Genomic DNA, 27,082 nt, shown 5'->3' on the forward strand with positions numbered 1-27,082 from the left:
TGTCTCCTGGACTCTTGAGCTATCGGAATGTGATAGTAAGCGTCCTGGAGATCTATGGAGCACATCCATGCATCTTTCTCCAGCAAAGGAAGAATAGATTGAAGGGTGACCATTCGGAATTTGGACTTTTGCACAAAACGATTCAATGAACTGAGGTCCAAAATGGGCCTGAAGTCCCCTGTCTTTTTTGGTACCAAAAATAATCTTGAGTAAGTTCCTGATCCGATCTGGTCGGTGGGGACAGGCTGGATGGCTCCTTTTTCTAGCAGCTTTGAAACCTCTAATGCTGCCTGATCCCGCTGACTGGGTGGTACGTCCGGGATTTCCCTTAAGGAAAGGGGGGGCTTGTTGAAGGGGATGATATATCCTCCGGTAATAATGCGAAGCACCCACTGATCGCTTGTTATGGATTCCCAAGCTTGTGGGTGCGCCGCAAACCGACCCCCGACTGGCTCCGGAGCTGCACAGTCGGGCAACAACTCAGGGACACTGGTTGTATGAAGAACCACGAAAGGAATCGCGGTCTCCAGAGTTACGGGGGCCTCTGCCACCTCTGGGGCGGCGTCTTCCAGAATTCCCCCCCCCCTGCCTCTGGAGGGGGAATCACTGGGTGGAGTAGGGAAAGACTTCTGAGATTTTCTAAACCACATTTTCCCTCCTCTCTGAGCCTTGGGGTAAGGCCTAGAAGGAGCGGAAAATCGGGCCCCAACGGCAGTCAAAGTCTTGCCCTCCTGCTCGCACCGAGTTAGTGTGTCCTTCACCTTGGGTCCAAACAAAGATGACCCATCAAAGGGGGCGTCGGCGAAGGAAGACTTGAAGGCTTCCGCAAATGAACACAAGCGTAAACAGGCGTGTCTCCTGAGGGCAACGCTTGTTCCCGCTGCTCTATTCGCCCCTTCGGCCGCATACGAAATGAGCCTCATGGACGAGTTAACGATGGATAACAGGGTAGTCATCTGGGCGCCCACAGTCGGGGCCAGCGCCTCAGGTAGATTACCAGTGAGGGAGTCATTTAGCTCTTTAAGGAGGTCCCTTTGGAGCCTAGTAAAATGACATAAATAATTCAGCGACCGTAGAGTAAAGGCCGCTGAAGACAGGGTACGCTTCCCGTACCTATCCATGCTCCTGGAATCCTTATTAGGAGGATGGACAGACGTTGAAGCCTCTGCCACGTCCTGCTGTGTGGCAGAAGCCACCACCATAGCATCTACAGGCACACCCTCCGTCAGAAATTCCTTCTGGGGGGGGGCTGACAGAAACTTATTGGGTCTCGCAGGCACCGGTTCCACAGAATCAGGGTGTTCCCACGCCCTTCGAGAAACCAAATCAAGGAGTTCATCGAAGGGCGGAGACACCCAGGAGGCGGAAGGCTGGGCCCCAAAGGCCTTGAGGAAGACTGACTCCTCAGCTGAAGGGGTTTTGGCCTGCCAGTCACCTCTCTGTCTCAGAATCTCCAAGATATCTGAGAAAGAGATATCATCCGAAGATGATTTGGGGGACCCTTCTGCGTCATCGAGGTCAGTATCCGATGTAACAGACTCATCTTGGGAGTCTACGTGCTTCCTCTTGCACAATTTCTTCCGTGGGGGTTCGTCCGAAGCAGTTTTGGACGGACCTCCCGGAAGAAGGGAACCCCCGATGGGGGTATCCTCAGGCCCTGGGGCCCCGCTGCCGGGGAACTGCAACAAAACAGAAGCACCAGTCTCCAAATCTAGGGACGGTGAGGTAGAATCCTGCTGAACCGGCAAAGGCATGGCCAGCGCGCTCCTCATGGCCTCAAAGGCCGGACCTCCAGACTCCATGGAGGTCACTGGTCTAGAGGCCACGATGGCACTGGGAATTCCAGCAGCCGATGCTCCGAGGGGAAGACTAGGCACCGAAGCACCCAATCCCAAAGTGTTCCCCTCGGGCCCGGCTGAAGAAGTCGCAGTACCAAACCCTGAACCGGAGGACAGGGTAGGAAGCACAGTCGGAACCGACAGACCTCGAAGGGGTCTCTGCTCCGACCATATGTCTCCGCTTTGCTCCACCACCACCGACTCCAACGGCTCTGAGGAGGTTGGAGGAGGAATCGAATGTGTTGGAGGGGGGATCGGCTCCGAAGCTAACTGTGCTGGAGCCGAGACCAATTTAGTAAAAACTGGAGACTGGAATAGCCTCTGTATCACCCTATCCAGGTCCGAATCAGAGAGTCTCGATGATTTAGAGGAGGTAGACAAACGAGAAGACTTTCCTCTCGGCTCCGAGAGTGAAGGGGACCGGCTCCGAAAAGGCTCCAACACTATCGGCGCCGGTTCCACCACAGCATGGACCACCATCGGCGCTGAAGAAGCTTTCTTCGGAGCCGAGGGGGAAGAGTCTGAGCTGCACACCTCCATCGGCTCCGAAGCCATTGGAACCGATGGAGGTGATTCACCTCTCGATACTCCAACCTGCGGCTCCGAAACTAATGGAGCCGAGGAAAGAGGTATCGAGGCAGACCCTTCGACCCTCGGCCCCGAAGTCAGTGGAGCCGAGGAAGAAGAAGTCAATTTTTGCTTTTTAGTAGTCGGTTCCGACAGACTTGTCAGAGCCGGCGATCTTTTCTTTTTGGAAGCAACAGGAGGCTCTAAGGCTTCCTCAAAGGAGGGTTTAATAAGCCCTTTCAAAATCAGTTTGTTTTTGCGTTCTTGAAGAACCTTAGAGGAGAAAGCATGACAGACGCTACATGTCTCCTGTAGATGTTTCGGCCCCAAACAATAAACGCAAACTGAATGGCTGTCTGTAATGGACATTTTGTAACTGCACCGAGTGCATTTCTTAAAGCCTGACTTCTGCTCCTTTGACATAATACAGGCCCTCGTACAAGCAATATAAAAATATTAACAAGGTTGCGCCAACTGAAGAGCACGAGACACAAGGCACGAGTACTGAGAGGAAAAATTACCTCAAAAAAGAACACAGTGAACAGACGCAGACAAAACAAGTTCAGCGGCCCAAAGCCCTCTAATTTAAACGGGCTTAGCCCGAAAAAACAATTAACCAAAATAACAGCACTTAAACAGCACTCAAAGGTAGGGCAAAGGCCCTCTAACTTAAACGGGCCTTGCCCGACTGCAAAATAAAGTACCAGAAATCACTTCACACACACAAAGATATATAAATTTACAAAGAATAGCTGTTAAAACAGCTGTTTGATTAATATATAGAGAAAAACCCCAAGGTCAAAGACCAGTAAAGGTAAAAAAAGAACCACTTAGCTCCAGCCAAGTCGAGACCACGTCCAGCTTGTAAAGCGGCAAACGAGATCTGGGGAAGCAGGTGTAGTGCATCCTGGGATAGGGAGTAGCCCAGCCAATGAGAGACTTCGTGCTAGTGTATTAGTTGGCCGAGTCGGAGCCGATGGATCGGCTCCGAACCCATCAGTTATGAATGTAGGCGAGATAGGATCCCATTACATCAACTGCTGTAACTCGTGAAGTGGAGAATAGTTTAGTTTATAAGCCCTGTTGGGTACCGCCATATACCTAGGTCTTTTGGTAATCTATTTGTTTTTATGCATTCAGAGAAAAATGCATTGTCCAGTTGTAATTTTTTGATCTTAAGCAATTTGTAATCAAATTCAGCCAGGCACTGTACAATATTTGTGCTGTATTGCTGTGCATCACCCAAATGAAGATTACCATGAAGCCATTCTTGTAAAACAGGATAACTGACTTGTAGGAAGTTCACCACTACTTGCAAAATTACAGTTATTACCATTAGTTGTATCCATATTCAGAGTGCCGATATTCTCTCAGCCTGGAACCGTCTGCTGTGTCACGCCATCCTCCCAAGAGTGGTCTTGTTAGATTCCATTTCTTCTATTCACTGGAATAGCTGTTGAATAAGTAGAGTAAGATTCCCAATAGGACATTGTAAATTAGGAATATTGCTGGTTTCTGTATCAGGAAACAAAGGTTGGGAGCCAGTTAGTCCTTCTGCAACCATATGGAAAGCCACAAACTAACAACTGGTAGCAGAACACAAACTAAGCCAAAACAGAGAAAAAACAAACCACTGGTCTGCAGAGACTCCGACTGTAAGCTCCTGGCTCAACCAAATGTACTTCAAAACAAAATAAAGTACTCCAAAAATGTTTTATGATGAGCGCTTTTGTTTTATTATAGGATCATAGGAAGTTACTAGGCCATTGGCCTTGGGGCCCTTATAAGCCTAACCAATAGTTTAGCCCATGTTTAGACAAGTCAGCACCTGATGCCCCTGTCCAGCAGAACCACAGGTGGAATCCCAGTGGTGTATTCTCTGTTTCCCATCCAGTTAACCAGGTTGCACTTAAAAAGGGATAATGAGGTACTCAGCTTGACATGGAGAGGGAGTCTGTTCCACAGACCAGGCTGAGGTTGTACATGTGGATTACTCGAGTGGAGCTTGATTTGCAGATATGGAGCAGTCCCATCAAGGCGGGGTCTGAGATTGCTTTTATATGCCAGACAGAGGTAATTTCTGAGGAGTCTGTATGAAACTGAGTAGAGGGACAGGACTTCTATCCTATCTGTGTATGGTAGATATTTGAGGCCCTGGATTCTCATGGTGAGGAACCTCTGTGGCCTCTCTAACTGCTGCATGTGTTTTGCGAGGTACATGCCAAAAGGGGCATTGTACTCAATATTGGGCCTTACAAGTGAAGAATACAAGGATGTTATGACCTCCTTGTTCCTGGATGAGATACCCTTGCTTATGAGGTGGGCCATGTAGAAAGCTTTCTGTACAACAGAGGCAACATGGTAGTCAAAAGTCAGGTTGCTATCAACCTGGGTGCCCAAATCCCTCACTACTGATTTGCATGCTTAGGACGTTATTAATGTGATAATTTGTGGGGACGTCACTCTCCCCATACTGGATGATGATGCATTTTTTGGTATTCAGCTTGAGGCCATGTTTCTGGCACCCGTCATTTGTTTGGGTGAGAGCCTCTTGGAGGATGTCCATAACACTATGGGGAAATGACAGTGCCCAGCTTGCAGTCATCTGCAAACTTGGTCAGCCGTAGCTTACTGGTTTTGGCCTGCACCCCAGAAAAGTATATCCTAAATAACAGAGGCCCCAAGACCGATCCCTTGGGTATGCCACTCATTGCAGGTCTACTGCTTGAGGTGGCTTCCCCCATTTTGACTAGGTGAGTTCTATCAGTGAGCCAGTTTGCTACCCGTCTGGTAACATGGATTGATGCCTAGTTGAGAGAGCTTATCATTTATGCCTGAGTGGTTAATAGTGTCGAAGGCTTTAGCCAGGACAAGGTAGGCAGTGTGCACCGTCTTCCCCTCATCCATGGATTTGGTGACTGTCTCAAAGAAGTCGACTGAATTTAACAGACATGACCTCCCCTTGACGAAGCCAAACTGTGTGGGAGCGAGTGTTTGTAGATTGCCAATGTCCTTGTTAATGAGGTCCATGATCGGTACTCAGGCTTTGGTTGAATGGGGTGCCTAATGGTGCTGCAAGTTCCTGCCTGAGTTCATGTAGGATGCAGTCTGGGATGTTATCATGTCCCTTGAAGGCTGTATTTTTTGTCTTTGAGAGAGCAGTGATGATCTGTTCCCTAGATATAAGGGGAAGGGGGCAGGTACTAGGGATGTCCTGATTTACTGATGGGGGGGCAGAGGGGTTAAGTTTTCGCTGAATCGTTCGGCCAGCAAGTTGGCTATATTGTGTATGTGGTGTCTTGGACCACCAGTTCGAAGCAGATTTGAGTGCTTCTTTTGAGATTGCAGACATATGTGAAGAAGGCCTTATAATTGTCTCTAGTAGATGTGGCCAATTTGGACTTAGTTTGCTTTGGAGGATTTCACTAGTGCTCTTATTTGCTTGTTCAGGCTAAGGAGAGATTGCTTCCGGTTGGGTACCTGCTCTTTCTTGGTACTGGACAGCAATTTTTTTCTTTTGTTATAGAGTTTATTTATTGCAGATGTCCACCAGACAGGTTTACTCTTCCTTGCAGAGAATGATTTTGTCTTGTCGGGTATACCTGATTGCATGCATCTTTATAAATGCTCGTATAGTACTTTGGTGTAGTTATGGACATTGGTGCCAGTTCCTACAGAGAGAGAGGAGGCTGTGAGGCTGTTTATACCATTTCTCAGGAGGATGTAATCGGCTTTGGAGAAGTTTTTTGTTTGACCCTAGTTGGGGGGGGGGGGGGTTGGGGGAAATGGTGACTTCAAATATGACTGCTTTATGGTCTGATCTTACCAGGGAGGATGCTACTGTAGGGATGCTGCAGTGGTAACTCATGTTGGTTAATACCAAGTCCAACATATTATCACCTCTTGTGGGGGTATTGACTAGCTGTTCCAAGACATTTGCATTGACAAAATTGAGGAATCTCTGGGCATTTGTGCTCTGGCATGAGGAGTTCTTCCAGTCTATGTTTGGGTAGTTAAAGTTGCCCAGGATCAGGGAAAAGAGTTGAATCTTGATGGAGTCAGAGGTCCAGATAGACAGAGTGGGTATCTTGAGTCAAATTTGGGGGCTGGTAGCTAGCTATGATTTGAATATGGGTCTTGTCAATTGTTAACTGCATCTAGAGTGTCTCCTGTGCGATAGTGTTTGACCAGCCCAGAGTGCTTTAATATATATTGAAACTCCACCTCCTTTGGCTTTACTGCCCACAGTTTGGGGTCTGAATGTATGATAGGATGAGTAACCAGGTAAGGCTGGAGTTCTCTCCACAGCTTTGAACCAGGTTTCTGTGACTGCACAAATGCCAGCATCTTCCAGGGTTAACAATGCTTGCAATGAGTACAGTTTCATGTTTAGACTCCTAGAGTTTAGCAGCATAACCTTTAATTTGCATTTTGTAGAAATTTTTATGTTGGTAGTTTTGACCTCATCACTTTTCCTAAAAAAAAGGCACTGTGGGGGAGGCAAGAGCCTTTGTCAGAAGACTGAAGCCCAAGTGAGACAGATACAGGCATCTGTGGCAAAGCATCGTGGTCTGTCGAGCATATCTTCCCAGGCTGTCAGGTACTGGATCCACCTGGAATGACACCGAAAACTAAGCCATTTGTTAAAGGCAATCATTTTCTGTTTGTATTGAGGCATAGAAGCCGCAGTGGTACAGCGGTAGCATTGTTGCCTCACAGCAAGAGGTTCTCCTGTTTGATTCTCGGCTGGAGTGCCTTCTTTGTGGAGTCTGCATGTCCTTCCCGCGGTCGAGTGGCCTCTGAAAGACATACATGAATGGGTGCTCCTTCGCTGAAGGTTGGGCGTCAGGCTGGCAACTCGGCACCATAAAAAAATAGACTGCCAATCATTAGCGGACCGGAGTTCCGCTGTGGCGATCCCTAACCGGGAAAAGCCGAAAAGACAAACATTGAGGCATCATTCTGGGTGACAGTAGAATGCTGCTTAAGGCTAGGGACATACCTGCCTGGGACACATATTCAGCAAGCTCAGTCATGTCTCTCCTCATATAGTCCAGTAAGGTATATCTCAAGTCATTCATGCCAACATGGACTATGATAAAATCATAACAGTACCTGTTGTTGAGAGACTTAAGTGCGTATGTGATATGGGGATTCTGGCACCTGACAAACAATTAACCATGACTTTCTCCTTTTCCAGCCTGGTGAGAGGCACATCTGTATGTCTCAAAATGGAGTCTCCTGTGACTAATATGATTGGGTTTATGGTTAAACCTTAATGGCTGTGAGACACAGGTGTGTGGACTATGTGTGGTATGTCGTGTGGGGATTGTGTGTGTTTTTGTCTCTGAGGTCCCCTTTGCTTGGGTATGCTTTTGTTGAATACCTCTGCATATGTGGGTATGTGTTGTGTAAATGTGGGTAGTGTTTGAGGTGTACTGATTGTGTTGGCAACGTTCTCAGTGCCAGATATACTGGCTTGTGATTGAGAGAGCATAGACTCTAGTATAGATGTGTCCAACCTGCGGCCCGCGGGCCGCATGCTGCCCTCAGAGCTCTTCCATGCAGCCCTTAACCTCTAACTGCAACATCGATGTACACATGCCCCAAAACACTTTTTTTGTTTTGTGTTTTTCGCTCCCGTGACCTGTAACGCTAATGTCCGTGTGCGCATGCACCAAAGCACCCTTCTAGTTTTGTTTTTGAGCCAAAAAAGGGTCAGTGTGTTTACGCCATTATTTTACGCCGATCAGTGTGTGTGTGTGTGTGTGTGTGTGTGTGTGTGTGTTCTTGCTGAAGAGGGACTCATGTATGGATTTGACGCTGTTGCCTTTGAAAGGGACAGCAATTACCTGTGTTAATAGGTAAGTATGGAGTGAGTGAGTGCATGCATGAAAGCAGAATTGTGTGCGTGAAAGTAAAAGAAGAGTGTGTGTGTGTATGTGTGTATATGTATGCATGACAGAGAGAGAGAGAGAGACGCATGCACAAAGAGGCTAACAATGATCAGTCTACCTACTGAACACAAACAAGTTAGCTCACAAATATATCATACATTAAGAGTACACTTTCATTAAATTGTGGCTTTCCTGACAGGGAGAGTGTTGTATTGAACATGCACTCATACCTCTTAACTGTATGGATTTTCAAAGAATGTCTGAATTTTTGCCTCATCTTCCAATTTGTGTCTTTTGCTTAGGAAATAAAAGTAGTCATCCAAGGTAATGCAGTTCCAGAGAGTAAGAATGAGACAGCAGCCTAGGGTTAATGTGTCAGTAGTGGACTGACTATGTGGGACTGTAGCATATAAAGTTGTATCGTTTTTTCAAACGAACAAAAAAGCACCTAGTACTGTTTTTTCATTGGTGGGTTCTAAGCAGTGGTAGATTGGACAACAGTAAGCATAACTTTGGCGGATCATCAATACTGGCAAATCAAGTGGGCACAATGTCATTTTTTAAATGTTGGGGATTTTAGTGTGTATGTGTGTGCTTATGTTTTGGGAGTGCTGCAACAGTAGATGATTATTAAAGACAGAGACTTACAGACTGTGGAGAATGTTTCTTTATTTCAAAACCTAATACTTGGGTACGCATGCCAGAAGCAGATTTTTTAAGACATAGCTTCTTGCCATTTACAGTGGATGGATATTTACATTTAATGGACAATGTATTAGCGTGTGCCTGTGGGGTTCTGAAGGATGCCAAGTCTACCACTGCCACGGTCTTGTAAAGTGACCTGGAAATGGATATTGGGATGTTACTGAAAAAATATAGTAAGTGGGCTTAGAAATATAGTTTAATTAAACAAAGTGTACTTTCAATTTACAGGCCATAATTTAATTTATTTCAGGTAGTTCAGATACTAGTAGATTGTGTGCCATTAGACTTAATTAGGGGGAGCTGTCATTCTGGGGAAACAAGCAGCCCTAGTTTCAGTGAAAGCTATGTGGTTGCTTGCAGGTAGGAAGTTGCAGGATGTTGATGCAATGTGTTTTATTTATTATTTTTAATGCATTTGTCCTTTCAAAGCATGGTTTTCTTTGTTGCAAAAGAAGGCAGGATTGAATGAGCCATATAATGCTTAACTGACAATGATGGGATAGAAAGACTATAAGTGATGTATAATGTTTGCAGCTACAGTTGTTTCAAAGGTGTCTGTGATGCATAATGATGTTCACTGTGAGAGAGGGAACTCTTAGCAGCCTATCTGTCCCTGTAGGAGTGGTTCCAGCCCAGCAACTTGTAGCTCATTGGCCATTTTGGGCTAATTTCTATCCCTTTTGATCTCCCTGGTATAAAAACCGGTTAGTGCAGTTTTGCGCTTGTATACAGCTCAGCAAGCTCCTCGTGGTGCCCTGCAGAGTCCTACAAACAGCTGAGCGACAAAAGAGAGACTTTGGACTTCATTAAGTATTGTTTTTGCTTGTTGTTTCCCTGAAATGCTAATCCCGCCTAAAACGTGGCTTTTCGGTGCTTCTGTGGATCCCTAGTGATATCTGCATTGCTTACTGTACTTATTTCTTTGTTGCACTTGAAAAAAGTTACTGTTTGACGTTTTTGCATTTAAGTAACCTGTAACACAGTCGCAGGCTACACACTTAAGTGCGCTAGCCTCCTCTGTGTATTTAAAGTAATTTAAACTCTGCATTTCTGTTGTTTCCGAAAAAAAACACAAAAAAATTCCTTGTTTTCCCACCTTTCTGAACTAGTCTAGTCCAGTTTTCAGGCTTTGCTGAATCCAGGACTGTGGTAAAGGTTCCTGTGTTGCCCATATCATACTTGGATAATTAGGTGGCTTCCTTGTTCACTGTGAGAGAGGGAACTCTGAGCAGCCTATCTGTCCCTGTAGGAGTGGTCCCAGCCCAGCAACTTGTAGCTCATTGGCCATTTTGGGCTAATTCCTATCCTTTTTGATCTCCCTGGTTTAAAAACCGCTTAGCGCAGGTTTGCGCACCGCGCAGCGCTGTTTAGCTGCAGTTAAACTATTCCAGGCTCCACGAAGTCTGCACTTCAGTTTTTCCCTTGAAACTTGAAACACTTCAATCCACCACTAGAAATAAGGCAATTTAAGACCGGCACTTACTAAAACTAGCACTAGCTTGCAGCTTGCACTTCAGCCCTATACTCAGGAAGTATAAGGCTCTTTACTCATCCAATCAACAATACAGTCCCAACCATCTATTCAGGCATGTTCAAGGGACAGCTTCAGGTGTGCTCTCCGGTTCATCTGGTGAATCCGGGCATCCTGAGGCAATGTTACAATTGCCTCATGTACACAGACAACCCCCTCCTCCTCCCAACCAACACAAACATATGTGAGAGATGCAGCTACACAGCTAAACTGGAGGCTAAGCTCTCTCAACCCACGACTGGATCAACCAGTCACAAGGAGAAGGGCAACACTAGCACCACATTACCAGACTCACATTGACCAGTCATAGCTGCACTAGAAAACAACTCTCAGAAACATGCAAAAACATACTTGGAGGCTCTAAATAAGAACCTGCCTAAACAACAGAGACCTCCTAAGCATACACCCATGCAACTCCCACCCCACAACAGAAACCAGGTAACACATACATCACGTCATCAGTGTGCCAAGCAAAAACAGTCCCTAAGGCTAAATAACACACCTAACACACTAGTAATCAGTGATTCTATCATCAGGCACACAGACGTCCCACTCACTAGACTGAACAAGGAGAAGATTACTGTAAGCTGCCTGTCGGGTGCCAGAATCCGCCACATAACACATGCACTCAGGTCACTCCACAAGTACAAATATGACTCTGTCATTGTGCATGTTGGTGTAAATGACCTGAGACATACCTCCCTGGACTATATGAAAAGAGACATGGAGGAGCTCTCTGACCATGTAGCCCAGACTGGTATGACTGACTCTGAGTAGCATCCTACCCTCACCCAAAATGACGCCAGCATACGAAGAAAAAATGATCAGTTTCAACAATTGGTTAAACTACTGGTGTCATTCAAAGGGGATCCAGTACTTGTCAGCCTGGGACGACATGCTTGACAAGCCACGTTGCCTCGCCAGAGACTGCTTGCACCTGTCACCCCTGGGCTTTCGAATACTGGCCAAGACTCTTGCCACCCCAATACTGCCTTTTTTAGGCAATGCTCAAAAGACAACACGCCTCCATAAACAACAATGATAAACACAAACTGAGGGTAATGCTGCTAAACGCCAGAAGTCTAAACCTCAAAATGCACGCATTCAAGGCTCTCCTTGGTATGGAAGAAATCAACGTATGTGCAGTGACAGAAACCTGGTTCAAGGCTCCAGAGAGCACCCCAGCACTACCAGGCTGTAACTCCTACCATACCTTTAGTTCCCAAAACCAGGACCGGAACACAAAAGGAGGGTGCGTGTCCATATTCATCAAGAACACCCACACCTCCAGGTTAATAGCACAGCACGCGGAATCTGAGACCATCCAAGTGCAACTGACAGCGGGTAAATTGACTGTTCAATTTATAGCTTGCTACAGATCTCCCACCTTGTTTCAGGACCCTCATGCAGCATTCCTGAGAACATTAGAAAGTATGAAGTTTCTACCCAACACCATGCTACTGGGTGACTTCAACTATCCAAACATTGACTGGGAAAACTACTCAAGCTCAAATGCCCTAGCCCAATGCTTCCTTGAGTTTATAAACTCAAACGCCCTTGAACAGCTGGTCACCACACCCACAAGAGGTGACAACATACTGGACCTGGTCATCACCAACATGGGGAACCTATGTTCCACACCGGAGGTAAACTCGTCATTGGTAAGATCAGATCACAAACTAATCACACTGGTCATCCACATCCCGACCCCCCCCCCCCCAGTCAAGGAAATCAAGGTAAAAAACTTCTCTAAAGCCAACTTCACACTCCAAGACCGAGGTGGGAAGTTTCAAAGCTCCCATTCAAATGGAAAATGATGACCCATCGGCAGAATCCTTTACAAGTGCATTCTATGAACACCTTCAAGAATGCATGAACCCAGCCATCCCAAGTAAAACCAAGACCAACTCCTCAAAAAAGAGGAAGCCAGTCTGGTGGACCCCGGCCATAAATAAACTTTACAACAGAAGGAGGAGACTCCTGCAAGATGGAGCAAAATCCCAAAATAAGAAGGCATCTCTGATGAACATCAGTAAAAACTGCGCTCCCTCATTAAATCATCCAAGGCCAACTTCGAAAGAAAAATAGCCAATGACTCTAAGGATAACCACAAGGCCTTCTTTAACTATGTCAAGAGTCTAGAGGCAAACTCTCAGATATGCTCCAAGCTAGTGCATAATGGCCATAAATACACTGAACCAACCGACATTGCCAACATCCTGGCTGACAAGTTCAGTGCAAACTTCACCCCCCCCTCTCCATCAAAGGGGCTAGCACCCATCCCAGAAGAATGTGGCGCTCCAGATATCTCAGACACACTAGTAAAGACAGCCCTTGCAAAGGCCAAAAACACAGCATCAATGGGACCAGATGCTATCCCAGGTTGTGTTTTACACGAGCTTCAAAATGAACTAACCCCCCATCTCAAATCACTATTCAAACTCAGCCTCTCTACAGGCTATGTACCCAAAGAATGGCGTACAGAAACAGTCATACCACTCCACAAAGGTGGTGCCACAACTGACCCTGGGAACTATCGCCCTATAAGCTTGACTAGCTTGGTCTGCAAAGCCATGGAATACATCATCATGGAGCTCATTAACAGGGACATTGGGAACCTCCAGACACTGGACCCCACCCAGTTTGGCTTTGTTAAAAGTAGATCTTGCCTCCTGAACTCGGTTGACTTCTTTGAAACAGTCACCAAGGCCATAGATGAAGGGACGGTGGTCCACACAGCATATCTGGAACTCGCTAAGGCATTCGACACCATCCCACACTCACGAATCATAGACAAACTCACCAGCTTAAATATCAACCCCCATGTCACGAGATGGGTTGCCAATTGGCTCTCAGACAGAACCCACACGGTAAGAGTGGCAGGCGCCATGTCTGACTCTAAACCAGTCACAAGCGGAGTCCCACAGGGCTCAGTCTTGGGACCCCTCCTGTTCGGTATATATTTCTCCGAAGTACAGGCAAAGGCAGAGGGACTGTGGCTAACCAAGTTCGCAGATAACTGTAAATTGGGCGCAATAATTGACTCTCCAGCTGACACAGACATCCTGCAAAAGGGTCTCACAGAGACAAAACACCTGGTGTCAAAGTCACGGCCTCAAGCTAAATGCCAAAAAATGCATAGTAATCCCATCTGGGAAAAACAAAATACTTACAAACTACCACATAGATGGGAATCCACTAAGTACAGAAGAAGTAATTAGGGACATGGGTACTCAAGTAGATAGCATGCTCTCCTTTGATAACCACATAGCCAAAATGGTCAGGAAATCCTGTGTGGCACACCTGATCACAAAGGGTTTCTCATCCAGATCCAAGGAGGTGATTGTGCCCCTTTACTCCTCACTCATTAGGCCCATAATAGAGTACAATGCCCCATTTGGGATGTACCTCACTAGACACCTGCAACAACTAGAAAGACCACAGAAGTACCTCACTAAGAGGATTAAGGGCCTTAAACAATTACCCTATGAAGCACAACTAAGCTCCAGCTCTTCTCAGTCACTTAACGTCTGGTCAGAGGTGACATATGCCAGACCTATAGGGCCATGTCAAACCCTGAACTAATGGACATGCTTCAAAAAATGAGATCCCTCAGAACCACTCGTTCTAGCGACTTGAACCTATGTACAACAATAAACAGGACATTCCGGAGGGATAGATTCCTGTCCCAGCGACTCCCCTCACTCTGGAATAGAATTCCAATCCATATTCGACACAGCTCCTCTCTGACCCTCTTCAAGAGAAATCTTGATGAGTCGATGCGTAATCGTAAGTTCTACCCTGAGATCACTTCAGGAGCCTTGTTGACAGAGGCCCAGGTTACCAATCTAATGGGGAGGCGAAAGCCATCACTCTGTGTCTAGGCTTATAAATGCCCATGGGCAGATAGCCTAGTACTTACCTATGAAACTATAACTATTTTTGGGCCTGTGTCCCATTTTTATTTTTCGCTTTGTCCAGATTTCTTGCTCTAAGGTTGAGAGGTATCGTTCCATACTAAATCAGAAGTTGTATTTACCTTGGAAGACTATTCGGCACAATTATGAAAAACAGAGCCTTTTTAATATATCTGCTTATTTCCAATATAAGCTGCCATGTAACCTTGCAAATAACTTGCTTATTAAGCTACTTTACTTTTTTTGGAATTGACAGGTATGATTCATCTGTTCGGACATAAGCATAGAGTGCTAATGTGACTTTGATTTCTTGCAGCAGTCTGTGGTTTACATAATCACAATAACTTTTCTGTGTTTCTGGGTGTGTAATCAATTTAACAGTTTTAAAGAGGTTTTCCAAAAATAAATAAATATATAATATAATCCTCTCTACACTTTGAGCTATTGACAAAGTCTGGGAATTAGTTTTTTCAAAAGCGAAGGTCAGCATTACAGCTCAGTAAACTGTCAGTCTGTGAGTAACTTCTGCACAAATTAAAATGTCTGCATGTCAAATGGCTTTAGATTGGAGGGAAGTTTATTTTTATTTATTTTATTTTACATTTGTTTACTGGGAAAATCCGACTGGACACAGGTCCATTTTCAGCGGAGGCCCGGGGAGAAAAGCTCCAAAAATAACACAAAACAATATAATACAATACATGAGAGAGAGAGAGAGAGAGAGAGACAGCAAATTATGGATGTAGTACTCATGCAATATGGCAGAGATTACATCTCATAACAGTGAGAATCATTGAGGTACAGAATAAACTTAAAAACATTTTTTACAGTTATAATTACAGCAAGGCAAATATCAATGAGTTAAGTTTTTAGGCAAAAGCTGTTTGTACATAGCTGAAGCTCTGAAACAATCTTTTGGTAGGGATTGACACAAGTTATATGTTTACACCGGTATGTAGCATTATAGTTTATGGTTTTCTTATTGATTTACTTTTTGCCGAGCAGCTGTTTGTTGATTTATTGATGGTCCTTTTAGTGGTGGGAAATTACATGGATGAATCCATCTCTATTATGATTTTTTTTTTCAGATATTTTGACTTCCAGACAATTTCATTCAGTGAGTGGGTGTCATATGATTACTGAGGTTGCCTATTTTACAAGTAGGGGCTTTTGTGTGTGTGTGTGTGTGTGTGTGTGTGTGTGTGTGTGTGTGTGTGTGTGTGTGTGTGTGTGTGTGTGTGTGTGTGTGTGTGTGTGTGTGTGTGTGTGTGTGTGTGTGTGTGTGTGTGTGTGTGTGTGTGTAAGAGAGAGAGAGATTTAATATGTATACTGAATATAATTTTGCAAATGGAATTCTTAGTTAAACATGCCCCTCTTCTTGGGCAACGAGACTTGAGTAACCAATATTAGATCTTAGCCATCCTGCTGGGAAAGGTTAGTATGTGGATTTTCCATCTGGTTTGATGAAGGCTATGCTACTTACCCAAGGACTACATTTATGGCTATCCATCCAGCCATCGTGTTGCTGAACGACATTGTTTGATAATGAGAGGAGCTTTTTACAGAGGTTGAAGGTTTTTGTGTCAAGAACCTGTCCATAAAAAGTGGCTTATTTATGTTGCAGTGAAGGCTGTGGTCTTTGTATTGAGCGTTTTAAGTATAACCAGTATTTCTGAGGTAGAGGAAGTCTCTTAAGGCAGGATCTTTCTTAGCCTGGAAAGCAAGCCAATGATGAAATTTATAGGGGCCAGTAAGAGACAGAGGAAAGCAAGAAGCTTTTTAGTCTGTTTGAATAACTAAGTGAACTTAGTCCTTTGACCTTTTTTGTCAGAAATGGTTGTAGACTTTCTTTTGGCAGGGTGTTTTGCTAAGGCACATGCCAAAAGGGGCACTGCACTCAATAATGGCTCTTGTAAAGGAAGAATACAGGGATGTTATGACCTCCTTGTCCCTGGATGAGATACCCTTACTAATGAAGTGGACCATGTAAAAAGCTTTCCTTACAACGGAGACAGTGTGGTGGTCAAAATCAGGTTTCTATCAACCTGGGTGCCCAAGTACCATACGACTTATTGCGTGCTTACAACATTGTTATTAATGTGATAATTTGTGGGGACATCACTCTCCTCAAAGAGGATGATGATGCATTTTTTGGCATTTAGCTTGAGGCCATATTTCTGGCACCAGTTATTTGTTTGGGTGAGACCCTCTTGTAGCTTATTCAGAATGGTTTTATTAAATCAGTAATGTGAATTCTTTATTTTATTGCAAATTTGTTGGCTTATTTTTGTGGATTATAGTGTTGTAGGACTGCTGATGCTGACATTTTACGTAGTTGGACTGCTGGAATGGTTTTCCCAGTGAGAAATGCTAGTGCTGTAGTGAATATCTGTTTATTTGTAAAAAAAAAAAAAAAAATATATATATATATATATATATATAAATATAGATATATTAACTAAGATGTTAGATATATTAACTAAGATGTTAGAGTTAACTGTTAGATTAGAGAATTAGAAATAGAATTTTAAGGCAAATATTAGGCATTTATTACATTTATTCATTGTTCAAATGCACCTACAGTACAGCCAGGAGGTCGACTGTGGTCTTCCGGAGCAACGAAAGAGTTAACTATATGATATATTTTATATGCGGCCCCAAGACCATTTCTGTTCACTCAATGCGGCCCCAGCAAGCCAAAAGGTTGGACACCCCTGCTCTAGTAAAAACTTCTTTAGATAAGTTCATCCACATTCAAAAGCTGCTTATATAACCTGGTCTTGTCACATGACCTCAAGCCTCCTGACCTCACATAACAGATTTAAAGTGACAATACCTTAGTTACATGCAAAACAATATTCAAAGGAAAACGTACTTAAAAGCATTTTTGAAAACCCTTTTTCTTGTATAAAACGATCTTAAAATATCCCTTGTATAAAATTCCCCAGCATGACACAGATTTTATAACACATCCACAATGTTTATCTTTGCAGTGCTTTTATTTTTAATAAACAGCTTATGGAAGTTTGTTCATGTAAGCCTGGCCACGTACTAGCATTTAAAGTCAATTGCCAGTAAAGTTCTCTTTTTTCCATTAATAGTGGCCAGGGCCCTTCCTGTTTATCATTTTGTCATTTTAGCGAAAGTTAATGTTCAGGGTGAGCTTTTAGATGTTTAACCAGGATGTTATTGTCATTTATTCTCTTTAAATCATACATATGGTCTTTTAATTTCTGCTCAGTCTTTCCTATATAATATCCTGAACATTCTTGGCATAAAGCAGTATAAACGACTCCCTGTGTCTGACAGTTTAACATACCATGAATATGAAATACATATATGTGCTTTAATTGTATTAGCTGATTTAACTGTTTTTTTACTGGTTTTACTGTGTTCTGATTATTGGTTTCACTTCTAGTTGCTGTAACATAGGCTAGATTCAGGCCGGCTGAATCTAGTTCTGGTTGTACAAACTGAGCACTAAATTAGGAAATCTTTTATTAGAGGCCCCCCTTGTGCCCTCGTGCAAGGAAGGTACAGTTTGGACTGATCTAATTGAAGTTTACTGTAACAGGGCTTAGTTTTAATTGCATTTGCTGCATTTAAAACATATCCACTGTGTTTACTGTGTTCTGATTCTTGGTTGCATTTCTAGTTGCTGTAGCATAGGCTGGATTCAGACCTGGCTGAATCTAGTTCTGGTTGTATAGATTGAGCACTAAATCAGGAAATCTTTTGTTGAAGTACCCTTGTGCCCTCGTGGGAGGAGAATACAGTTTGGACTGATCTAATTGAAGGTTACCATAACAGGGCTCAGTTTTCAGCTTTAGGACTGATTAATTTGTTTCCAACCGTTTCCTCGTTTGTTATAAAAGCCCCGTATTTGTGTGCATTTGTGCTTGTTTTTAACACAGCTTGAGTGGGTTTGGTGACCTGCTTCTGCTCCACTGATCTTCCAGATCTACTGTGTGATCAATTAATAAGCTGCTCAGTAACAGGTCTACACCTAGCATTATGGAGAGTCGACAACCCTTGTTTCTCCTGCCAGCCTGGTTGATATGGGTCTCCTGAGGTAGTGTAGCAACTGCCTCATGTACACAGACAACCCTCTACTACTAAATCACAGTAGTACAGAGTGCAAGAGATGTATGTACACCAAGAAGCTGGAATCCCTGCTCACTCACGCATAAAATAATAACACTGAAGAGGTTGTCAGCTCACACACATCTTACACAAAAGACATGCCACAACTCCTACACAAAGCTTGAACTCAACACATAGACCATCATACGCATAGGTACTCTCCAAAAATGTACCTAAACATCAGAGACCTCCTAAACACAAGGTTGCTATGCCTGACGCAGCACCCACAGTTCTCAAGTCACACAACACCAGTATCTCACCAACTAAGCCCTTAAGGCGCAACACACCCAAACCTAATTTTCTTGTTTTTGGAGATTCTATAGTGAGATTAGAGATTCTTACCTAGAATGAGTTCACAAGATAAAGAAAAAATGACTGACTTTAATAATTGGCTTAGTTTCTGGTGTCATTCAAGAGGGATCCAGTTTCTGTCAGCCTGGGATGACATGGTTGATAGACGTCGCTGTTTTGCCAGAGGTCTGCATCTGGCACCTCTGGGCTTTCAGCTGCTGGCTAAGGCTCTTGCCTCCCCCATAGTGCCTTTTTTAGGCAAGGTCTCAAAAACAAAACTTCCAACGTGAAAATATCCAGCACAAAGAAAATAAGGGTTATGGTGCTGAATGCTAAGAGTTTAAACCAAAAGCTACACTCTCTGGAAGCATTCCTTTCCTTGGATGATGTAGACATTTGTGCAGTCACAGAAACCTGGATCAGAGTCACAGAGAGTACCCCACCCTTGCTAGGCTACAATTCCTTCTGCACCTTCAGACCACAAAATGAAAGTGAGAGAACCAATGATGGTGGAGTATCTACCTACAGTAAAGATAAATACTCCTCCAGAATGGTTAAACAAGATAACTCTATGGAGCTACTCCAAGTTCAGATTACCGGGGTTAAGACCCATAGCCGGCCTTAGGCATAGGCCAACTAGGCAGTTGCCTAGGGCGCCACTGTAGCAGGGATGCTTTTCCAGTATTTATTTGAGTAGGTAGACCAGGATGGGGGCACCAGGTAGTGTGGTGGGGTGCTGTGGAGCCCTTTTGCCTAGGGCACCAGCTGACCTAAGGCTGCTCCTGGACCCCCCCCCCCTTCAAGTCACTGCTAGTTTCAGGTCCCCCTCCATGAACTAAGATGTTCATGCAGCTTATTTGGCTTTACTTGAGTCAATCAAAATACAACTGAACACTTTTGTCGGGGGGGGGGGGTGTTAACTATCCTACCATGAACTGGGAAACCTATACAAGCCTCGACTAACTTGCACAAAAGTTCCTTGACTTTGTTAATTCAAATGCCCTGGAACAAATTGTACAAAATTATACAAGGGGCTCAAATATACTTGACCTGATTCTCACCAAAATGAGAGTCCTATTGTGCTACCTTAAGTGTAGGACCCTCCTTAGTAAAATTTGATCATAAGCCAGTCACATTTGAAGTAGCAATAACTCCAGAACCCATCAGAGGTGGTCAGATTAAAAAAATTCATTAAAGATTCCAACCACTAGGAGGATATAGTCAGAAATGATTTCCAAGACCCAGTCCCCACAGATGGTCTTGGCAGCTATACTAAAGTATACCCTAATGCCCTGTATCAACACTTATACAAATGTATAGATTCTATTGTGCTGGATAAGACCACAGTAAGAGTTTCAAGAAAAAAACAAGCCACCCTGGTGGACATCTCGCATAAATTATACAACAAGCGTAACAAGCTGTTGTCTAAGAATACCAAAGGGAAGTCCCAGCACTGAAAACATAGCATTCTAAGCCTAAATAAATAAGACAACTTATAAAATCATCTAAGGGCAACTTTGAGAAAAAAATTTAGCAAACACAGCTAAGGATAACCATAAGGCTTTCTTCAACTACATCTGTTGCCTAAAAGGTAGGACCCCTGACCTGTGCTGTACTAGTGACAAATGATATCACACACACTGATCCTGCAGAAATTGCTAACCTACTAGCGGACAGGTTTGGAGAAAATGTCTCCCCTTTAACCTCTCCAAACATATCACAAACCATACCTTCAACAGCTCCCCCACCCTATATATCTAAAAAACAGATCATCAAAGCTCTGTCTAAATAAAAAAAATGCAACCTCTATGGGTCCTGATGGCATCCCAGGCTGCATTCTAAACAAACTAAAACAGGAATTAGCAACCCCCTTAGGCGCACCCTATTTAATCACAGCCTAAATACAGGATTTGTCCCAGCTAAATGAAAAACCGTGACAGTTATTCCACTCCACAAGTGTGGCCTAGCAAGAGATCCAGGGAATTATAGACCCATGAGCCTGACCAGCCTTATCTGCAAGGCCATGGAATGTATCATCACAGACCTCTTAAATAAAGACATAGGTGACCTCCAAGCCCTTGATCTAACCCAGTTCAGCTTTGTAAAGGGTCAATCATGCCTGTTAAACCTAGTAGACTTCTTCAAAAATGTGACCAGGGCCATAGATGAGGGCAAATTAGTGCACACAGCATATCTGGACTTGGCGAAGGCCTTAACACAATCTCCCATTCAGGCATTATTGAGAAAATCGCCCACCTAAATGTCAACCCCTTTGTTAGAGGAGTTGCAAATTGGCTCACTAACCATATACATGCTATCAAAGTGGGTGACTCCACCTCAACCAGCAGACCTGTCACCAGTGGGGTTCCACAAGGGTCAGTACTGGGCCCCCTTTTGCTTGGTATTTACTTCTCGGAAGTTCAGGCCAAAACAAAGGGGTTGTGGATGACCATGTTTGCTGACAGCTGTAAACTTGGCGTGATCGTTGACTCCCCAAATAATGTCAATGTACTCCAAGAGAGGCATACACAGACCAACGATTTGTACCAAAGCCTTGGATTCAAACTAAATGCAAAAAAATGCATCATCACCCTTTTGGTAAAAGCAATGTCCCTACTAACTATCAAGTAAACAACAATACCTTAAGTACGAATGCTGTAGTGAGGGATTTAGGCACACAAGTAGACTGTGACCTAAACTTTGACTACCATGTGTCCACTGTAGTAAGGCATTCTACATCGCACATTTGATTAGCAAAGGCATACCCTCAAGAGCAAAAGAGGTTATAACCCCCTATAGTCATCCCTTATCAGGCCCATAATTGAATATAACGCCCCCTTTGGTATGTACCATACCAAGCACCTGCAGCAACTGGAGACCCCAGAGATTTTTAACTAAGAAAATCCATGGTCTTCAGCACATGCCTTACATGGACAGACTGAAGTCACTGTACTCAGTAGCATATAGGCTGCTTAGTGGAGAGTTGTGTCTGGCTTATAGATCACTGTCTGACTTCAGCCTAATGAAACTGCTGCACATCTGTAAGTCAAATGGGACTAGAATTACTTGCTCCAGCGACCTAAATCTGGCCTTTGATTTAAATAGGACATGCTGGAGAGACAAAGTCATCTCACAGAGGTTGCCACTTCTCTGGAACAGGCTATCAATTTATTTATATTTATTTATTTACATTTGTGGACCGGGCTAGTCTAACTGGATACATGTCCATTTTCAGTAGAGGCCCGGGGAGAAAAGCTCCAAGCATAGACAGAAACTTATTATACAATATTAATATAAAATATTAAGCTGTGATCAAATACAGATAATATTTGAGAGAAAAAAATAATGTGTACAGTTATTTAGTGGGGAATGAACTAAGATCAAATACAGAAAAATAAACAATATTTGAGAAGGAAAAAAAAGAGCAATACATTTTAAAAATTTATAAACATTTTTTTTTTTTTTTTTTAGGACAGAGGATGGTTTGAGGTTAGCTTAATTGTTAGTACAAGTAGGAATCATAGTACAGTAGAGAAGGACAGAGAATGGTTTGAGCAATATAGTACAGTAGAGAAGTGAAGTAAAAGGGAGAGCAGGAATGGGTAAAGTGAAAAATCAGTCAGGGTTTGTGCAGGGACAAAGCCAGTGAGTTTTAAGATGTTCTTTGAAATGTTTTTTAAAAAGATGTGTGGAAGAGAGAGTAGAAAGTTCACTTGGAAGCTGGTTCCAGGCTTTTCCCACTGTGTTAGTGAATAGTGAGTCCCCAGCTTTGGTGTTAGATTTATTAGTGGAAACTAGAATCTTATTTGCTTTGCGAAGAGTTGTAATGTTTTTGTAAGGGATAGTCAGATTAGTGAGGATTGGGGTATTATTAGGGTGGTAAAGTATCTTTTGGGTTATAGTAAGTTGATGACAGAGTAGTTGGTGCTGCACTTCTAACCATCCCAATTGTTTGAGGTTGAGACAGTCGTGGGTTCTGAAAAGGTTGCCAGTGGCGAATCTGGCTATGTTATAGCTAGTGACAAGTTTGTTAAGGTTGTTTTTAGAAAGATTGGTATAAATGGCAGAAGCATAGAACAGGGTAGAGATCAGGTGGGTCTGGGCAATAGTGGTTCTGACTATTGGTGTAAGGAAGGGTTTGATTCTATACAGGGAACCTAGTTTTTTGTTGACAGACTTTATGGTAGTGTTGATATGATTGTCATAGCTAAGGTTGTTGTCTATGGTTATGCCCAGGAGACGGGTTGTAGTATCAGGGGATATGGTGGTTCCATTGTTAGAGGTTATTTTGAAGTGAATTTGTGATTATTTTTGAGTAGGAACAAAGAATAATAACTTTGTTTTTTTGGGGTTCAGGAGGAGGCAGTGTTGCATGAACCAATTTTTCACAGTATGAAATACAGTTTGGGTGAGGGTCTGGAGTGAGGTTGAGGACCTAGCTGAGCAGATTAAAGTTGAATCATCAGCATATTGTATGCAGGTGGCTTGAGGAATTTTAGTATTTAGGTCACTAATAAACATTGAAAAGAGAAGAGGGCCTAGGATTGAGCCTTGAGGTACTCCAATGTTTACAGGGAGGGGAGTTGAAAGATTATTGTCCCAAAGGGCTGCTTGATGTCGGTTGTCTAAATAAGATTTAAACCAGAGTAATGACTGTGCATCCAGTGAATGGGCTTTTACTACCTCAATAAGCAGATTATGGTTGACCATATCGAAGGCTTTTGAAAGGTCGATAAATAGTGCGGAGGAAAGAGTTATTGTTACGATTTTTGTTTATACAGTCAAAAAAGGATAGCAGGGCAGTTGTAGTACTATGGAATGGTCTGAAGCCATGTTGGCAGTTGGCAAGTAAATTGTTGTGGAGGAGGTGGTCAAGTAGTTGTCGGTGGATACATTTTTCCATTATTTTTGCTATAGGAGAGAGTAGGGAGATTGGTCTAAAGTTGAAATATCAGTTGATGTCCCACCTTTATGTAGAGGGATGATGTGAGAGACCTTCCATATAAAAGGGATTTTACTTTCTGTAATAGTTCTATTAATAAGGATAGAAATAGGGTAGGCAATGGCTTTAGCTGCAATTTGCAGGTATTCTGCTGGTAGACAGTCAGCAGAAGGGGTGCATGGCTTGAGTTTTTGAAGGAGGTTACGAATGAGGGATGTAGGCACTGGTTGTATGTGAAAAGACGGAACTGGATTTGTTGTGGTATTAGGTGGGAGGGAGCTAATGGGCGGTAGAGTATTAGCTAGAATTTGTATGGCTTCTGTAAAGTAGTTGGTAAAGGAATTGGCAATTAGCTTAGGGTTATTGTGGGCGATTCCTGATTGGTTAGGAGTCTTGGAGTGCCCTGGCTGAAGTAGTTTGTTCATAGCTGACCAGAAATTTTGTGGGTTTTGTTTGTGGGTTTGTTGTAGGTGGAGGTAAAAGTTTTTTTTGTCTAGCAGAATGTCTTTTTTGGTGGCATTTCTTAATTGTTTAAAGTAAAAGTGATCTGATGGGCTTTTAGAGGCTCTCCACTTGGCCCAGATTTTATTTCTTAGGAGGATTTTTTGCCTAGTTTTTGTGAGCTATGGGGCAGTTTTGGTCTTTATTCGGGAAGAGCGATAGGGGGCATGGTAGTCTAGGATTTTAAGGAATTTAGTATTAAAGTAGGTCACTGCTTCATCAAGTTGAAGATGGAGCAGTGGTGACCAGTCACATGCCTTCAGTTCTGTTTGGAAGTTTTCAGGATGAAAGTTTTTTTTTAGAATGGGAGGTTTTGAAAATAGTAGCATTAGGGCTGTGAAGTTTTTGTTTAATTATATAGGTTAGAGCATGGTCACTGATGTCATCTGGAAGGGTTCCTGGTTTGTAAGTAGTAGGGTGACTTTTATGAGGATCCAGTCTAGGGTGGTTTCTTTACCACTTTGTGGGTTCTAGAAGGGGTGGTTATCATTTGTGAGAAACCATAAAGATTGATGTGGTTAATGGGATTGGGGGACCCACAGGTAGCCCAGTCTATATTAAAGTCACCTAACACAATGGTTTCCTGGGGTAGGTGGGTAGATAGGCCACTACGTATATTTTCTAGTGTACTTGTATTGTTTCTGGGGGGAAGATAGGAACAGATTATATAGATGGATTTATTGTTATTGATTTGAAGTTTATCTGTAAGGGTTTCTGCAATGGAGTTTGTGGGAAGTGGCACATTGAAGAGCGACACTTGGAGTTCTGATTTATAAAACATGGCTACTCCCCCCCCCACCCTTTTTGGTAATGTCATATCTCAGGATGTTATATCCTGGGGGGGTAATCTCATGGTCTTTGGTTGAAGGTTTAAGCCAAGTTTCAGTAATAGAGGATATCAAATTTGTGTACATCTAGGAGTGCATGTAGGTGGGATATTTTATTGTTAATGCTACGGATGTTAAGGTGAGCTATCAGGAGGGAGTTAGATGAACTTGGGGTAGAGGTGGTGTGGGGTTTTTGGTTTAGTGGGTCACTGGGAAGTTTTGTATTGGGCCAGGGTTTGGATGAATATCACCATCTAATAGGGGATGTTGTTGAGGTTTTTGTATTAGTTTTAAGATTTTATAGTAGTTAGGGGGGTTTCCTGTCATGGAAGTAAGTGATATGAGTAGATCTATGGTACTTTGGAAGTATATAGCTAAAAGTAGAGGTTATGTTAATGTGGTTGAGGGAATTTATATGTGATACTGGTTGTTTGTTGGTAGGGGTGGTGCTGTTTAAGCAGAGAAAAATGTTCAAAGAAGGTTAGTGAGAATGCTAGAGTTAGGGAAGCTAGAATAGTAGGTAAGAGTAGGATGTATGTGTAAATAGGGGTATGTGTATAGGCCATTGGGATGAATAGGAAAGGGTGGTGTGAGATGAAGGTGTATTGTATTATGTAGAAATAAAGGTGTCTCTTATCGGGTGAAAATAAAGGTGACAGAAGGAGGGAGAGATGTAAGAGGTAGAGTGGACTGAGGAAAAAAGTTTAATATGAGTTATAAGGTTTAGTTGGTAAAGACAGGAAGTTAAAGTAAGGAGACAGGTAAGGGGAGGGTGTAAAGGTGTTAAGTAACTTTAAGGAATAATTGTTGGGGGAGGGGGTATTAAGTGAAAGTAGTTAGCGATAGGTAGATGAGGGGTAGGGGTGTGGCTATGGAAGTGTAAAGCTAATAGCACTGGGGGTGGGTGGGAATTGGGGGTAGGGTAGGGGAGCGGAGTGAGCCCTCAGGGTGAACGGAGCGGGTTACAGCAGGTAGAGGAAGAGTTAGCAGAGACGGAGAGTAGCAGGTTCCAGGTGCAGTGAAGGTGGTCAGAGGTAAGTAGAGTTTGGTAAAGCAGGTTGGAGGTAGAAAAGGATAGTGGAGTGGGAGGAAATAGAATAGGTATAATGGAGCTAGAGGGTGTGAAGGGAAAGGGATAAGAGCAGCTAGTCAAGGGGAAAAATCTGAGAGGAAGATCCAGAGAAGAAACTAGGGGAAGTGGGGGAATAGTTATAGCCAAAGGCTAGCTTGGAGCGCCACCTAGTGGGCAGAAAGCAGAATACAACAAGGTAACTGTGATAAAGGTAGCAGGTAGGGGTGAAACAGATAATGGGTTCAGGGGGTATGGGAAAATGGCAGTAGGAACACAGATAGAGAGGAGTATGGCTGCTGGTTTCCTGACTCAGTGGCTTAAATAATATCTCTACTTGTACAGGATAAATTACACAGAAACAGTCTACAACCTATACTAGGTAAAGTGTAAATTAAACATATACACTTGAAGAAGTAGGACTTGGGTGTAGCATACTTTCTTAATCCGTTAGAAACAGGGAAGAAAACAAATCACTGGGCAGCAGAAATCTTTGGCCAGGCATTGGGATGGCTGGAATTGGATGAAAGGGGTCCTTAAAGACCAGGCAGGTCCTTTAGTGCAGGATAGGAGGTAGCGAGATTACAAATGTTCCTCTGGGACCAGGGACACTCAGCAGCCAGGGCAGGAACAGGGATAATAAAGATCAATTCATGTTAAGTAGAACACCTCTATGACTGTGTTCAAAAGGAGCCTGGATGAATGGATGGGAAACCACAAATTCCTGCCGGGAATAGCTCCCACATCCCTCTTGAACATCGGCAGTCATTACTAATAATATTAGGCATTGACTAGATTTTTCTCTTAAAATATAATGGGTGTAATATGCTAGGCTTAAAACGACCCCCGGGTCA

The 27,082-nt window shown here is 43.4% G+C and overlaps 1 protein-coding gene across 2 annotated transcripts in view; it reads left to right on the forward strand.

Moving 5' to 3' along the window:
- The window catches only part of SAMD15 (sterile alpha motif domain containing 15), a 247,318-nt gene that overhangs the window by 169,672 nt on the left and 50,564 nt on the right, over positions 1-27,082 (forward strand). The window lies entirely within an intron of this gene.

This window comes from Protopterus annectens, chromosome 6.part0 (assembly GCF_019279795.1).
Source record: "Protopterus annectens isolate FY-2018-M chromosome 6.part0, PAN1.0, whole genome shotgun sequence".
In the NCBI taxonomy this organism is placed as follows: Eukaryota; Metazoa; Chordata; order Ceratodontiformes; family Protopteridae; genus Protopterus; species Protopterus annectens.